Source organism: Ranitomeya imitator, chromosome 5, assembly GCF_032444005.1.
Source record: "Ranitomeya imitator isolate aRanImi1 chromosome 5, aRanImi1.pri, whole genome shotgun sequence".
NCBI lineage: Eukaryota > Metazoa > Chordata > Amphibia > Anura > Dendrobatidae > Ranitomeya > Ranitomeya imitator.
Window position 1 is genome coordinate 594,397,546 of NC_091286.1, and position 17,792 is coordinate 594,415,337.

Sequence of the window (17,792 nt, forward strand, 5' to 3'; positions counted from 1 at the left end):
GTTACTAAGTGCAGGGCCGCGCTTAGTAACCCGATATTTATCCTGGTTACCATTGTAAAAGTTAAGAAAACACTACATTCTCACATTCCGATGTCTGTCACGTCCCCCGCCGTCAGCTTCCCGCACTGACTGTGTCAGCGCCGGCCGTAAAGCAGAGCACAGTGGTGACGTCACCGCTGTGCTCTGCTTTACGGCTGGCGCTGACAGTCAGTGCAGGGAAGCTGACGGCGGGGGACGTGACAGACATCGGAATGTGAGTATGTACTGTATTTCTTTTTTTACTTTTACAATGGTAACCAGGGTAAATATCGGGTTACTAAGTGCGGCCCTGCGATTAGTAACCCGATATTTACCCTGGTTAAGTGAACACATTGCTGGATCGGCGTCACACACGCCGATCCAGCGATGACAGCGGGTGATCAGCGACCAAAAAAAGGTCCTGATCATTCCCCAACGACCAATGATCTCCCAGCAGGGGCCTGATCGTTGGTCGCTGTCACACATAACGAGATCGTTAGCGGGATCGTTGCTACGTCACAAAAAGAGTGATGTTGCAATGATATCGTTAACAAAATCGTTATGTGTGAAGGTACCTTTATTGTGTCCTTAATGCTCCTCCTCAGCAGGTACGTCTGGGGAGATGTCCTTAGATGGGGTCCTTTAAACGATGGTCTGTCTTCTGGCGGCAGTTGTTGGTCTCTGGTACCTTCCGCTGAGCCCCTAGTCCATAAACACATGTGGCCGGAGCAAACAAGGCCGCCCACGACGCTTCCAGAGTCAAACAGAAATGGGAGCAAAGTCGCTGGCAGGGAAGGCCGCAAGATTCTGTCTGGTACCCTGCTTTCTCTCCTCTGCTCGTGTGCGGTACACTCAGTCAGTGAGTGCATGATACCTCTCTCTTCAGCACGCTGCTCATGCGGCTGCATGCTGCTGCTAATTCACACCAATCTGCTGGCTGCTGCGTGCGCTTTCTATTATCTTGCCTGTTGTGGATTCTGTTTTTGGGCTCCCTCTGGTGGTTACAGATGGTACTGGGTGACTTGTGTTCTCTGCGGTCTCTGGTGTCCACCTGTTCTATCAGGATATGGGAGTTTCCTATTTAACCTGGCTTTCTTGTCATTTCCTCGCCGGCGATCAATGTAATCAGTGTGTCTTGTTACCTCTGCTTTCCGCTTCAGTAATCTTCAGGACAAGCTAAGTTTTTGATTTTCCTGTTCCACGTTTTGCTTTATTTTTGTTTTAGTCCAGCTTGCAGTTATGTGATTCCTTGTTGCTGGTTGCTCTAGTGGGCTGATATTACTCCTCATGTTCCATGAGTTGGCACATGAGTTCAGGTAATTTCAGGATGGTTTTTTGTAGGGTTTTTCGCTGACCGCGCAGTTCACTTTTGTATCCTCTGCTATCTAGTTTTAGCGGGCCTCATTTTGCTGAATCTGTTTTCATTACTACGTATGTGCTTTCCTCTCATTTCACCGTCATTACATGTGGGGGGCTGCTATTTCTGTGGGGTGTTTCTCTGGAGGCAAGAGAGGTCTTTGTTTCTTCTAATAGGGGAAGCTAGTCCTTCGGCTGGCGCGAGACGTCTAGAATCATCGTAGGCACGTTCCCCGGCTACTGCTAGTGTTGTGAATTAGGTTCAGGATCGCGGTCAGCGCAGTTTCCATCACCCTAGAGCTTGTTCTGTTTTTTGTGTGCTTGTCCTTTTGTGATCCCCTGCCATTGGGATCATGACACTTGCCCCTCCTACCCGGGTTATAAGGTTGGCAGGGCTTCTCATTCTTTCCCCAGGCAACAAGGGAGACAGCCTCAACAGATCCAGACCCAGCTAGGTACCAGCAGCCCGGTCTTCCTCCTTACACTCCCCCTCTCCTTTAGCTTGCCATTCCAAGGGCGAGAGTTCTTGCAGCAGGTATTGACACTTCTCCATCTCTTGAATGATCCGCTGCCAAATAAATTTGTCTTGTTCATAATGATTGTGAGGTATTCCAGCTGTCCTTCATTCTGTGTGGTGTAAGTCAGGTTGAGTAGCTGAGTCAGGTTGGGCAGTTGTGGATGGGAGACACCCGGGTTCAATGGAGCAGCCATATTGGGAGTTTCAGGCTCTTGTACCAGTGGGTAGAGGACCATCTAGATCAGTGAGTTCTTCATCACCATCAAAGGTCACTGGAGTGCACACTTCAGGAACACTTGCCGCTCTTCCTTCTATTTTGGGATCTCATGACAGGCATAGACAATGATGTCGTCCAAATAAATGAGGGTTGCTTCAAAGTTCATGTCTCCTAAGCACCGCTCCATAAGTCGCTGAAAGGTGTCAGGCGCGTTGGTAAGACCATAGGGCATCCGGGGAACTTGAACAACTCCATAGCCAGTATGAACGCTGTCTTTGGCCAGTCTTGCTCAGCCACGGGCACTTGCCAATATCGAAAAAAAAGAGTATATTTCTGCTCACCCTTAGTTCATCTGTCCGATGTGGTAAGTATCCATCCGAGCACGGAAACAAAGTGTTGCTGCCACAACACTGGTCGACGTGTAGAGAAAGGAAATATGGATCCAGCTCCAGGAATAAAATGTAAAAACTTTATTAGTTCACATTAAAATGCTGCTGAGACATGACCGGCATAGTGGGTAAAGGAGAGCAACCAGCACCCGACTGGACGCGTTTCGAGCAACAAATGTGCCCTTAGTCCTCATTAGTCCAATATCCACTGGCTAGATCTAATGACGAGAAGTATTTGGCTTTTCCCAGGGCAGACAATGACAACTCAGTTCTCAGTAGGGGATAAGAGTCCTGCACTGTAAAGGCATTTAGTCTGTGGTAGTCAAAACAAACACAGATCCAGCCTTTTTCCGAACTAAAACAATGGAAGTTGCCCACGAGCTCTGGCTTTCTCATATGATCCAACTCAGCAGCATATGTGTTAGCATTTCCTTCACTTACTTTCTGGTACATTTGGACAGGATCTGTTCATAGCGCTCCAGAATCTGTGCGGCACTTCCTGTGGGAATCCTGTGAGTTTTGGCTGTGGTGTACCCGAAATCATTGTTATGACAGGCGAAGATATCATGATAATGCCCTAGGAAAGCTTCTACCTGCTGCACCTGTTGTGGTGTGAGTCCTGTCAGTCAGCCTGCATCTTTTCCAGGATCCGGCTCTCTTCTTTCATGATGCTAGATGAACGTTCATGGCTACAGTCCAGGGATCGCCTTGTTTTACCGCTAACTGAATGGCCTCTGGTTGCGACAGTACGTCTGGCATACCCAGTATTTGCGCCACTTCACTCTTGGGTGGGAATGTGAAATTGTCCTCCCCTAGGTTGACACACCACACCACTACATTACCGTCATGGACGGTGGCTTATGTCCGAGCAGTGATCAGATCTGCCTCTATATGGACTTCCATTCCTTCAAGGGGGGCACAGGCTTGCATGGGCAGTGTGAGCACAGTCTGGCCAGATTGGAAAACAACTTTGGCAGAGACTGGCATGACCACCTTCCCCAGGACTTTTCCTTCTCTCAGCATCTCTTGAGCCTGGGCTACCCGTATCAGCTGTTGGAACACCTTTCTTTGGGGGGTGCCGGGGTTTCATCGATTAAGAAAAGCATCAGGTGACTCACTGACTAGGATGGTCCCAAGTTCCTTTAGCACATTTATCCCTTTCGTCATGGTGGGGCCACTGCCAGGGTCTCCAGCGGTCAATACGACTCCTTTTCAGTCCACATCCTTGCCACACATGGTAATTTGCATCCAGACCACCCCTGCGACCAGGATGGGCAATTGGTTGACTGCCATCAACTTGATCACTTGGCCTCATTCAGGCCCCATTGCCTCAGAGAAGTGACGTCCGAAATTAGTTTCTGGCATGGTAGTCACTTGGGAACCAGCATCAACTGGACAACGGATGGCCTGTCCATCCATTTCAGCCCACACTAGGGGTCGCAGGGAAACTAAACTTGCAGGCCTTCCTTCTCTCCTTCTTGGCAGCTCAGGCTCCGGGCAGCATCCTCCAGCCACGGAGCCCTCTAGTTTAATGGCTGCCGGGTGGGTGACCTACCCAGTCTGGTGCCTACTCAGGCATAATGTCCAGCATCCCCACATCTAAAACAAATCGCCTGCCTCCCTGCTCTGGATGGCCTCATTTCTGGATGGGGTTCAGGGTCAGTTCTGCCTCTAGATGAGTTTGGCACTTCCAGGGGGATTTTTCTCAAGCTGGACCACTCTTCTCGAATGTCATGAATTTCTTTCCAGATTTCTCTAACCCAGCCTGGTTCAGCTGCGAATGGAACAGGTACCTCCCCATTGCTGACCTTCCCTGTCGAGGCCACGATCCCCTGCTCTTGCTCGCGCGCATGCGCTTCTGCCCCAACAACCAGTAAAGACATTCGTGGATTGGCTCACAAGCGTTCCCACAGGGCCTGTTTAAGCAGTGCGTCCATTAAGCCTGCCACTAGTTGGTCCCTCAAAATTACATCAGGGACCCCACACTCATATCATTCTGCTTAGCAATTGAGATGTGGATCTCCTGCAGCGCATTCATATATTGGGTCACAGACTCCCTCTGCCTATGGATGCGGCTAAACAAGTGCATCCGCAATTCATCGACATCCATAGGGCCCCCATGCATCTCTTCCAAGATCTATAACATTTTGGTGAATGTGTTCCACTCATGCGGGGGCCAGAACATAACAGAACATCTCGCTTCCCCACCTAGGGCCATCACAGCAATCTCCCTTGCATAGCTGGAGTCATGGGGTGCATCCTTAGCATGCCCTTAACCCATTCGAACCAGTCCCATAACAGTGAATTACTCCCTGTAAACTCTAGCATATTGCTGAGCATGGCCCCCAATGGTAAGCTGGCTCTTGGGACACCCACGGCCGCTTGGTCTGCCACCTCTGTGCTTGTGGGCTGCATACTGCTGACTATGCCAAGTATAAGCTGGTTGCGGGATGCAGTGACAGATAGAAGGCACAGCAAGGGTTAACCAAATGTAGCAATTTAATAGAACAGGGTATTCACTCCTCACAGAGAGATAAATGGTTAAAGAATGGATGATAAGAATAATGAACGAAAAACAATAGCAGTCCAGTTAAGGAGCTTATCGTGTCCTTTATGCTCCTCCTCAGCAGGTGGTCCTGCAGGGGTTGTAGCACCAGTGGCGTCTGGGTAGATGTCCTTAGATAGGGTCCTTTACATGATGGTCCATCTTCTGGCAGCAGCGGTCGAACTCTGGTACCTTCCGCTGAACCCCTAGTACATAAACGCATGTGGACAGAGCAAGCAGGCCCACGGAGCACCCAGTATCGAACAGAAAAGGGAGCGAAGTCACTGGCACGGAAGGCCACAAGATTCTGTCTGGTACCGGGCCTTCTCTCCTCTGCTCTTGTGCGATACTCTCAGTCACTGAGCGCATGATACCTCGCTATTCAGCAGTCCTGCTAGAGACGGCGGGGACCAACCAACGCAGCCTGTCGCGGTACTGGTACCCAGGGGACGGAGCACGTTGCTCACACGGCTGTGCGCTGCTGCTAGTTCTCACCAAACTTCCGGCTGCTGCGCACATTTTTTCTTTTATCTTGCCCCTCCTATCCGGGTCATGAGGTTGGTCCGGCTCCTTATTCTTTTCCCCAGGCAACAAAGGAGACAGCCTCAACAGTTCCGGACCCAGCTCGGTACAGGTACCCGCAGCCCGGTCTTCCTCCTTACATAGGTACTCTCTGGGGCTCAGTAGGGAGGTGGTCATTTGGATTTGAGAGCGGACATCATATCATCGTGTACCTGCTGTGTGCCAGGCAGACTGCAGCCGCTGAAACCAGAGCCAGGTGGAGAGGTGAGGATTGTATTTTTTAATATATCAATGAAAAAACTGTTAACTGGATTGTGGGGCCATACGGGGCGCTACATTATATTCTATGGTGGGCTGTATTACATTATTTGGGGGGCTATATTACATTCTATGGGGCTGTATTACATTCTATGGGGGTTGTATTATATTCTATGGGGGGCTGTATTACATTCTATATGGGGCTGTATTACATTCTATGGGGGCTGTGTTACATTCTATGGGGGGTTGTATTATATTCTATGAGGGGCTTATTACATTCTATGGGGGTAGTATTATATTCTATGGGGGGCTGTATTACATTCTATGGGGGCTGTATTACATTCTATGGGGGGCTGTATTACATTCTATTGTGGGTTGTATTACATTCTATAGGGGGCTGTATTACATTCTATGGGGGCCTGTATTATATTCTATGGGGGGCTGTATTACATTCTATGAGAGAGGATTGCATCATACTCTTTTATGGGGCTACATTATATTCTATGGGGAGGTAGGCTGTATTATATTCTATATCTAATATATAATTGCCTAGAATACTACTTCCTGCAATTTGTGCCAACTTCCGTGGCTTTGTCCGGAGCTAATGTCCGGAGCTAATGTCCGGAGCTAATGTGTGGAGCTAATGTCCGGAGCTTCCGGAGCTAATGTCCGGAGCTAATGTCCGGAGATAAGTGACGTCAACAGTGTCCAGTGTCTGATTGGTTGCCGCCTGCTGCGAGCGACCAATCAGAAACGTGCCGTACTGTGACACACTCCGCCCGCCATTTTGGTGTGATTTTTGAATTTTTACCTCACAGCAAGTTTCTACTGCGTGGAGGCGGGCCCAGTGACGTTGCTCTTCAAGCTCCTGCCGAATTTCGTCAAAAAAATGATAATACCATTTACCAAAACTATATATATTTAGTTGTGAAGTGGTTCAGTGACATTTTCACACCAATTTTGAACTTTTGTTTGGTGTTTTCTCCATATACTGCCTATTATTTTTGTTCTTTCTTACTATTATTTATTAATTGTATTATTCTTACATTTGAATAAATAAAGTATATATGGATTCTAGACTCCCGATTCTTTAGAATCGGGCTGCCATCTAGTTAAATATATTCTATGTATTAAATTTAGTGTATTCTATGAGGGGTGATTGCATCATACTCTATGAGGGGGCTACATTATAGTCCATGGGGAGCTGCATTATACTATATGAGGAGGGCTGCATTATATTCTATGGGGGGCTGCATTATGCTCTATGAGGGGGCTACCATATCTTATATATGCAGGGACTGCATTACACTATATGAAGGAGCTGCATTATATTCTCTGGGGAGGTTACATTATACTCGGGGCTACAATATATTCTGTGGGGTGGCTGAATTATACTCTGGGGTAGCATCATTATACTATATGTGCGCTGCATTATACTGTATCGAGGACTATGGGGAATACATTATACTATATGAAGAACTATGGGGTGCATTATACTATGGGAAGTGAATTGTACTACATGGATAACTATGGCAGTGCATTATACTATATGGAGCACTATGAGGAGTGTATTATACTATATGTAGGACTGAGCAATGTATTTTAATATATGGAGGACTATGAGGAGTGTATTATACTATATGGAGGACTGAAGAGTGTATTATACTATACGGAGGACTGAGGAGTGTATTATACTATACGGAGGACTGAGGAGTATATTATACTATATGGAGGACTGAGTTGCACATTATAATATATGGAGGCCTATGGGGTGTATAATACTAAACAAGCAAAATTCTGCCTATTCATCTAGTGATTGGATTGTTTATGTGGGAACAGAAATCCTTGTTCTCAGCAGCACATTGCCAGTGTAAACTGTAGATGTGCTGCTGATAACATGATACTGTATGGGGACAGATTGATCTAATTGTGATTGTTCTGTTCCCTTCATTCTTTCTCAGTTGGTGTAAAGAGGCAGGGAAACAAGCAAACAACTTTAGTATTGTCGATCACACTCGTTTAGCGGCCTGAGATCAGCGCATGTAAATACAGCAGAAATGCTTCGCAAGGAGGTCAGGCAAGGAGGATGACAGTTGTAGTTAGCACTCGGCGCCTGGGAATAGCGCTAACTCTACTGTTTTCCCAGCCACCAGAGCATTTAATTCTGGTATGTGTAATGATTTTTAGGGTTGATGTCAGCTGCGTAATGTCAGTAATGTAAATATTTTTCAACCACCAGGAGCAAAACCGTTACAGTGACATGACAAGAAGCTGCATAAATAATCATATACTAAATAGTTGCAAGTCAAATTTATCTATGAGATAGAAACGATTATTGTCTATAATTTGATGGTAGTCTCACGATTAAAGCAGTCGTGCATGGTAAGATATGGAGCCTTAAAAAGTCAAAAGTTCAAAACTTTTTGCTCTTCACTGTATAAGAGTGTGGCTGATCAAAGACGTTTGGTGGGTCTGGACCTGATTGTTCGTGATTTGGTGTGGTTGTCCTTGAGGAACATTAAGTTGAAGGTCCCTTCTTGGAAACTGTGTCCCATGTTCATCGGTTCTTATAAGATTGTGACGGTCGCGAACCATGTAGCATTCTACCTTGAATTGCCACCTATTTTTAGGATTCAGAATGTGTTTCACTGGTCTCTATTAAAAAAATATGTTGCATCCTCTGAACCAACACCATTATTTCCATCTCCGGTCATTATTGATTCTCGTTTGGTTCGGCGGTCTCATCAGAGAGAATGTGGGTACCATCATTTGATGTCCATACAGTCAGATTGATCTGTTTCTTTCACGTGGCACACCCTGATAGATCTGGCAGTGAGGTTCCGGAGGTCCCTTTTAGAAGGGAAGGTACTGTTAGGGGTTTACTGTGAAAGAGAGGTGTCAGAATGCTACAGTATCTGATTTTCTGTAGTCTTGCACTGATTGAAAGCACCTCACATCATATTAAATAGTGCATGTTTATGCTAGCAGTGCAGGGGTTAAACTGCTTCAGTTAAGAGCTGCTAGAGATTTCAACCATTTATGGTCTCAGCTGTTCCTTGTTGGCCATTCCACTTTCCAAAATATACTCTTCTCTGGCTATGAGGGATGCCACTGTTAGTTTCTTGCTGCCTGGCTCTGGAGCTGGAGTAGTTGTTTGTTTGAGGAGGCATTTGGAGTGTTTATATAAAAACTGTTGCTTGGTTATTTGGTTGAGTGCATTTCCTCATTCTCTCCTTTTTACTTTTTTCCTTCCTTCACTTTCCTGTGTTCCACTCTGTTGTTTGTTTGTGCATATGTCACGACCCACAAGGGTTGGTTCAGCGGACGTGGATCGCCCCCCAAGGGCCATGGGGTACTCGGTACCGGGTCCTTCGTTTCACAGGGGGATGTTACGGTGGCTGACTCGGTCCGTGGCCCTGGGACATCCGTATAAAAGGGAAAGGTCTTTAAATGGATAAAGTTTATGTTCATGACGCCACCTGTGGTATTCGGTCAGGGTGACTGATGCTGCTTTAAGGGGTCCGCTGGGGTGATGTTATGGCAACTAGATGGTATACCTTCCCACAGGTGAAGTATGTCCCCAGGGCCTCCCGGTGTGTAGATGGTAGTATGGTGAATGGCGCAGTGAAGAACGAGGACACAAGGTTGCAGTCTCTTTACCTTTACTGAAGACTTCAGCATCCACAGTCCAGGGCACCAGTTCACAGGGCAGGCAGAGTCCAGCCGGTCTGGAGGCAAGTCCAGAGTTCCCTTGTCCAGGTGGAAATCAGTAGCCTTCCCTTGCGCTGCGGTGGTGTAGTCCCTTACTGCCTATGGCTTCACATAAGGGTCTTACAGATGCGATATTTTGCTCTCTCTGTCCCACGTATAGGACAGGACAAAATTCGTATGACTGGTGACTTGAGCCTGTTTATAGGGTCTCTTAGATAACCCGGCTCTGTAGGTGTCACCGTGCCTCCTGGGTGTAAGTGCGGACAGGTAACCTGCAATTAGCTGTCCTGCCTGTCTCTGAAATAAGGCGTAGAAGTCCTTACTCCCTCGGTGTTCCGGGTACTGGGATTTTGCACCTCAGAAGGAGAATGCCTGAGCAGGGCTGGTCCTCTTCTGGTATCCTCTCCTTTGCTTCGACTTACTTCACGCTCGCTGCAATACAATTCTGCCTCTCAATAGCTCTTTCTGGGAGCTGCAGCTCTGAGGGCATGCACAGCTCTTTTAACCTTCTGTCCTCCTCAGACTACTGTCTGGAACTGAACTCCTACAGAACTCCTGTCTGGAGCTCTGTCAGGAACTAACACCTGTCTGGAACTGACTAACTTTCCCTACAGACTACCAGTTATATATATGTGGGGAGTGATCTAATAAATAGGAGCAGAAGCTCCCCCTGGTGGCCTGGAGTGTGACTGTGTTGCATGTTTGTGATACCTGGATGCAGTTATCCTTCCTTGCCTCCAAATGTAGCATCACTCTCCCCGAGAGGAAAGCAATACCACTGCGACGACCAGGGATCTGGGGTGCCGCAGACGGCACAACAAACTCCAACAACGAGGATAGAAAAAGGGAGAAGAAAGCCCTAAGAAAAGGGAACGAGGGATGGTACACCTCCTAACACAGCCTGTGCCTATCCCTAAGATCTCCTAATGCCCTATGTGGGTCCTTCCCCCACCTCCGTCACATGCCCAGTCACAAGCGGTCACCTCACTATACCTTGGCTAGTGCACTGGCCTGCAAGGACGTTAGCCTCACGACTACAGATGGTGTAAACACAGGGGATAGTGACAAGCATGAAACAGACAAAGACACGGAACGAGAAAACTTAGCTTTCAAGATTCTGCTGCCATCTCCACATAGCAGAGGATACGAAACTCAGACCTCAAGCAGCTGATAATGTTGGCACTTGAGAGCTCCAAACTCCTTGGCTGGTCTCCAGAGTAAAACTCTATTACAAACAGTCAGGGGATGGGTCATGTGACCATTTAAAGGATGGTGGGAGTGGTCATTACCCACATCAACTGACCTAGCAACAAAGCAGCTTCTAGCAAGGAAACTGACATTAACCCTTGCTGGCACAAAAGCAAAAACCTTGTTTAAAGTAAAGCAGAGCTAGAGCTGTCACAAATCCAAAAATGAATCGTGACAGCATATTAGTGTGACTGATATTTTCCTTTTATGCCTGTACGTATTCCCTTGTTAGTCTGGTTTGTGTATTTTCATAAACTACTATTACTCTCTTTCCTCTTAGGCCGGCCTCACACTAGCGTGTTTTACGGACGTATGAGAGGTGCAGAAAATACGGTTTGCATACGGTACAATGATTCTCTATGGCCCAGCTCCTATCTGCCGTATTTTACTGATCCGAATGATACGGTCTTCGGCCGGCCTCACATTCAGCGTATAAAAATACGGTCCGTTATTTACGGCCGTAATACACAGAAAAGTCCCCAAAATAGTGATCCGTATGTCATCCGTACTGCGAGATTTTCTCGCAGGCTTGCAAAACTGACATACGGACAAACAATGGATCCATGGGCGCAAATAATCGTAAAAACATATATACTGTCTATATATATATATATATATATATATATATATATATATATATATATACTAGATGGTGGCCCTATACTAATGCATCGGGTACTCTAGAACAGGGGTCCCCAACTCCAGTCCTCAAGGCCCACCAACAGGTCATGTTTTCAGGATTTCCTTTGCATTGCACAGGTGATGCAATTATTACCTGGGCAAGACTAAGGAAATCCTGAAAACATGACATGTTGGTGGGCCTTGAGGACTGGAGTTGGGGACCCCTGCTCTAGAATATGTATGTCCGCGTAGTATATTGCCCAGCCACGTAGTATATTGCCCAGCCCCGTAGTATATTGCCCTTCCACGTAGTATATTGCCCAGCCACGTAGTATATTGCCCAGCCACGTAGTATATTGCCCAGCCACGTAGTTCATTTAGTATATTGCCCAGTCACATAGTATATTGCCCAGCTACGCACAGAGCCACGTAGTATATAGCACAGAGCCACGTAGTATACAGCACAGAACCACGTAGTATACTGCCCAGTCATGTAGTATACAGCACAGAGCCAAGTAGTATACAGCACAGAGCCACATAGTATATATATATATACTAGATGGTGGCCCTATTCTAATGCATCGGGTATTCTAGAATATGTATGTCCGCGTAGTATATTGCCCAGCCACGTAGTATATTGCCCAGCCACGTAGTATATTGCCCAGCCCCGTAGTATATTGCCCATCCACGTAGTATATTGCCCAGCCACGTAATATATTGCCCAGCCACGTAGTATATTTCCCAGCCACGTAGTTCATTTAGTATATTGCCCAGTTACATAGTATATTGCCCAGCTACGCACAGAGCCACATAGTATACAGCACAGAGCCATGTAGTATACAGCACAGAGCCACGTAGTATACAGCACAGAGCCACGTAGTATACAGCACAGAGCCACGTAGTATATTGCCCAGTCACGTAGTATACAGCACAGTTACGTAGTATATTGGCCAGTCACGTAGTATGCACCATATCCCTGTTAAAAAAAAAGAATTAAAATAAAAAATAGTTACATACTCACCTCCTGGAGCCTCCGGATCGAAGCGGCTGGTTTCCGATGCTTGGCGCGCAGTACGGTCTGACCGTACGTCATCATCTCACGAGACCGCAATGTATGCAGCAGTCACCGGGGCGTCGCGCGGAGCAGAAAAGGCTGGTTCCTGATCCGGGGGAGGGGGGGGGACCGGAGGGTGAGTATGTAACTATTTTTTATTTTTTTATTATTTTTAACATTAGATATTTTTACTATTCATGCTGCATAGGCACCATGAATAGTAAAAAGGTGGTCACACAGGGTTAATAGCAGCGTTAACCGAGTGCGTTACACCGCCGTCAACGCTGCCATTGGGTTAATTGCTGCCATTGTGTGAGCGCTAACTGGAGGGGAGTATGCGGACGCCGGGCACTGACTGCGGGGAGGAAGGAGCGGCCATTTTTTTCCGGACTGTGCCCATCGCTGATTGGTCGCGGCAGCTATGACAGGCAGCTGCCGAGACCAATCAGATATTAATATATCATACAGTGCTAGATAGCTTAAAAGCCGGTAATTCAATTGCCGGCTTTTCCTATCTCCTTCACAAACCCGACATGATATGAGACATGGTTTACATACAGTAAACCATCTCATATCATTTTTTTGCATATTTCACACTACTAATGTTAGTAGTGTGTATGTGCAAAATTTGGGCGCTCTAGCTATTAAATTAAAGGGTTCAATCGCGGAAAAAATTGGCGTGGGCTCCCGTGCAATTTTCTCTGCCAGAATGGTAAAGCCAGTGACTGAGGGCAGATATTAATAGCCTGGAGAGGGTCCATGGTTATTGCCCCCCCCCCATCCCCCCGGTTAAAAACATCTGCCCCCAGCCACCCCAGAAAAGGCACATCTGGAAGATGCGCCTATTCTGGCACTTAGCCTCTCTCTTCCCACTCCCGTGTAGCGGTGGGATATGGGGTAATGAAGGGATAATGTCACCTTGCTATCGTAAGGTGACATTAAGCCTGATTAATAATGGAGAGGCGTCAATTATGACACCTATCCATTATTAATCCAATAGTATGAAATGGTTAAAAAAACACACACATTATTACAAAGTATTTTAATGAAATAAATACACAGGTTGTTGTAATATTTTATTATACTGGTAATCCACCTGAAGACCCTTGTCACCTGGAACAAATGTAAAAAAAACAAACAACAAAATTCCATACCTTTCGATGATCAGTTTCGTCCCACGCTGTAAATCCATCTGAAAGGGTTAACTAATTTTACAAGCAGAAGCCTGCTAATGCAGCCGTTTGATGTGTCATTTAATTTATCTCTCCTCTGATGTGATTGCAGATCAGAGGAGAGAGAAATAGGGTCTCCGATCCCCACGGTACCTTCCGGTGCTCCTCGGCCCTCCTGCTTCCTCCCTTGGGCGCCGCTATCTTCTCTCGGGAAGAAAATGGAGGGCAAATATTCTATATTGCATAATCCACCCCCATAGCCAGACTCTATAGCATAAGGCAGCCCCCATAGGCAGACTATGTAGCATAAGGTAGCCCCCATAGGCAGACCCTGTAGTATAAGGCAGCACCCCATAGGCAGACTCTATAGTTTAAGGCAACACCCAATAGGCAAACCCTGAAGTATAAGGCAGCACCCCATAGGCAGACTCTGGAGTATATGACATCACTCCATAGGCATACCCTGTAGTATAAGGTAGCACCCCATAGGCAGACACTGTAGTATAAGACAGCACCCCATAGGCAGACTCTGTAGTATAAGGCAGCCCCCCATAGGAAGACTCTATAGTATAAGGCAGCACCCCATAAGCACACCCTGTAGTATAAGGCAGCACCCCATAGGCAGACCCTGTGGTATAAGACAGTACACCAAAAGCAGTCTCTGTAGTATAAGACAGCACCCCATAGGCAGACTTTGTAGTATAAGGCAGCCCCCCATAGGCAGACTCTATAGTATAAGGCAGCATCCCATAGGCAGACCCTGTAGTATAAGGCAGCACCCCATAGGCACACCCTGTAGTATGAGGCAACACCCCATAGGCAGATTCTGTAGTATAAGGCAGCACCCCATAGGCAGACTCTGTAGTATAAGGCAGCCCCCCATAGACAGACCCTGTAGTATAAGGCAGCACCCCATAGGCATACTCTGTAGCATAAAACAGCACCCCATAGGCAGACTCTGTAATATAAGACAGCACCCCAAAGCAGACTCTGTAGTATAAGGCAGCCCCCCATAGTCAGACTCTATAGTATAAGGCAGCACCTCATAGGCAGACCCTGCAGTATAATTCAGCACCCCACAGACAGACTCTGTTGTGTAAGACAGCACCCCATAGGCACACCCTGTAGTATAAGGCAGCACCCCATAGGCAGACTATGTGGTATAAGACAGTACCCCATAAGCAGACCATGTAGTATAAGACAGCACCCCCATAGACAGACTCTGTAGCATAAGGCAGCCCGCATAGGCAGACTCTGTAGTATAATGCAGCCACCCATAGGCAGACTCTATAGTATAAGGCAGCACCCCATAGGCAGACCCTGTAGTATAAGACAGCACTCCATAGGCGGACCCTGTAGTATAAGGCAGCACCCCATAGGCAGACTCTGTAGTATAAGGCAGCACCCCCCACAGGCAGATTTTGCAGTATAAGGCAGAACCCCCCACAGGCAGACCCTATAGTATAAGGCAGCACCCCCCACATGCAGACTCTGCAGTATAAGGCAGCACCCCCACACAGGCAGACTCTGTAGTATAAGGCAGCACCCTCCACAGACAGACCCTGTAGTATAAGGCAGCACCCCCCACAGGCAGACTCTGTAGTATAATGCAGCACCCCCCACAGGCAGACTCTATAGTATAAGGCAGCACCTCCGCCACAGGCAGACCCTGTAGTATAAGGAAACACCCCCCCACAGGCAGATTCTATAGTATAAGGCAGCACCCACCACAGGCAGACTCTGTAGTATAAGGCAGCACTCCCCCACAGGCTGACTCTGTAGTATAAGGCAGCACCCCCCACAGACAGACCCTGTAGCATAAGGCAGCACTGGCACAGGTAGACTCTGTAATATAAGGCAGCAACCCCCCCACAGGCAGACTCTGTAGTATAAAGCATAGACCCCCACTGGCAGACTTTGTAGTATAAAGCAGCCCCATAAAGAAAAACAATAAATAAATACTCACTTCTCTTCTTCCTGGTTCCTGCGCTGCTCCCTGCTCCTGCTCATCTCCTGACAGCGGGCGCCAGGCAGTGATGTCATCACGCCCCCTGTCAGTGTCTGCATCAGTGGCATCAGATGCTGACAGGGGGATGATGGGAAAAGGACTCCTTCCCTCATCAATACTGTCAGCTGCATCGGCTAGATGCCAATACAACTAAGCCTGTGATGACAGGTGGGTGACCCACTGATGGCACCGCCCCCCCACCCGCTCAGGGACCCATAGCAGCTGGGCAGCAGAGCAGGGAGATCGATTCTCCCTGCTCTGCCGCAGGATGTAACTGTATCGGCGTGCTGTGCACGCCAATACAGTTACAGTAGTGTAGCTCCGGGTGGGCCCCCCTCTGAGCACCGGGCCCGGGATGATGGCCCCCTCTGCTCCCCCGGTAGCTACGCTACTGTATATACTATATACAGAGCTCATTTATAGGATTTCAGCAATGGTCACTGTAGTACTTTTACATTTAGCCAATGTTTATTATGTCACTTGTGATCACTATCTTACCTGTACACTTACACTCTCCAGCATATACTATGTAAAAAGCTCCTGTGTATAATGTCATCAGTGTTAATATTAGTGTTATTGCTATTGCATTTTTAAACATAATTAGTATTGTAGTATTATTTGGTTACTATTTGCTGGTAACATGGTTTGGTCACTGTGTGGCGGTATTTTCCACTTGTATATGACACTATTCGATGACTATGTGATCTGGTAATGTTGTGGCAGTATTTATCCCTTGTATGTTCTATTAACGTGTTGTCTGGTAATGGAGATATGGTATTTTTTTCCCCTGTATATGGTATTTTTGGTCCCTGTTTGGTGGTAGTATGTGGTCTAGTCATGGAATGACGCTATTCGACCCTTGTATGTGGTAATATGTGTAACAAATAGTGTTGAGCGATACCTTCGGATATCCAGAAGTATCTGTATCGGATTGGATCAGCCGATATCCAAAAAATATCGGATATCGCCGATACCGATACCCGATACCAATGCAAGTCAATGGGACACAAATATCGGAACAATATTGTATCATACAATTATTAGGTTCTGTTGAAGGACGTAGATCTGGGGATTTATTATGATGGAATATAGGCTGAACTGGATGGACAAATGTCTTTTTTCGGCCTTACTAACTATGTTATTATGTATGGAACGTAAATAAGCCCTTTCTGTCCTTTTACATCCTGTTCCAGAGGGGGGGAGAGTGTGGGCGGTGCGTGGGCGGACACTGTGCGTGTCTGTGTGTGTGGGCGGGGTCTGTGCGGGCCTGCCGGGGATCTGTACGGGCCTGCCGGGGCTCTGTGCGGCTGGCCGGGGTTCTGTGTGGCCTGCCGGGGCTCTGTACGGGCCTGCCGGGGCTCTGTGCGGCTGGCCGGGGTTCTGTGTGGCCTGCCGGGGCTCTGTACGGGCCTGCCGGGGCTCTGTGCGGGCCTGCCGGGGCTCTGTACAGGCCTGCCAGGGCTCTGTGCTGCTTGCCGGGGCTGCATTTTCTACCACGCATGCACGGCCGAAACTCTGCCCCCTAGTTCAAGTTTCTGTAGTGTAGTGGTTATCACGTTCGCCTCACACGCGAAAGGTCCCCAGTTCGAAACTGGGCAGAAACAATGCATTTTGACTTTCAAGCCTTGATCACACAGGTACAGAGAACCTGAATTAGCAACAGGGAACACTTGTTGCTCAGGCACCTCCCTAAGAGCAGAGGTGCCTGAAATAAAACAGAACACTCAGCCATTGGTTGAGACCTAATTTTGAAAGAGGCGCACTGTCTCTTTAAGAGACCTGGAGTGTGCATGCCCGCGCCCTCATAGCCACTCTAGGACACATACAGGCCATGCGCAGAGTCCAGGAAACAGAGGCATGAGCCGACAGTGTGGGACAAGGGGTGGGAACACCAGAAGACTGGCATCCCTGATGGGCACTGCGCTGCAGCGAGGGACCTGAGGCACCAGGAAAGTACCGGAAGGTGGACTGAACATGGGGCAGAGGCACTACCGTACCCCTTTATGCCCCCTCTTGTTCAAGCCTGCAAAAAATCTCTTCAGTAAGAGAGGAGCCTGGATATTTTCTTTGGGCTCCCTAGACCTCTCCTCAGGACCAAAGCCCTTCCAGTCCACCAAAAAAAGGTCTTTCCCCTTTTTGTAGCCAAAATATTTTCT

General features: G+C 47.6%; 1 non-coding gene across 1 annotated transcript; it reads left to right on the plus strand.

The window, feature by feature from the left end:
- Window positions 1-17,167: 17,167 nt before the first annotated feature.
- TRNAV-CAC (transfer RNA valine (anticodon CAC)) lies at window positions 17,168-17,240 on the plus strand. The gene has a single exon. It is a non-coding gene; the product is annotated as a tRNA-Val (tRNA).
- Window positions 17,241-17,792: the final 552 nt, after the last annotated feature.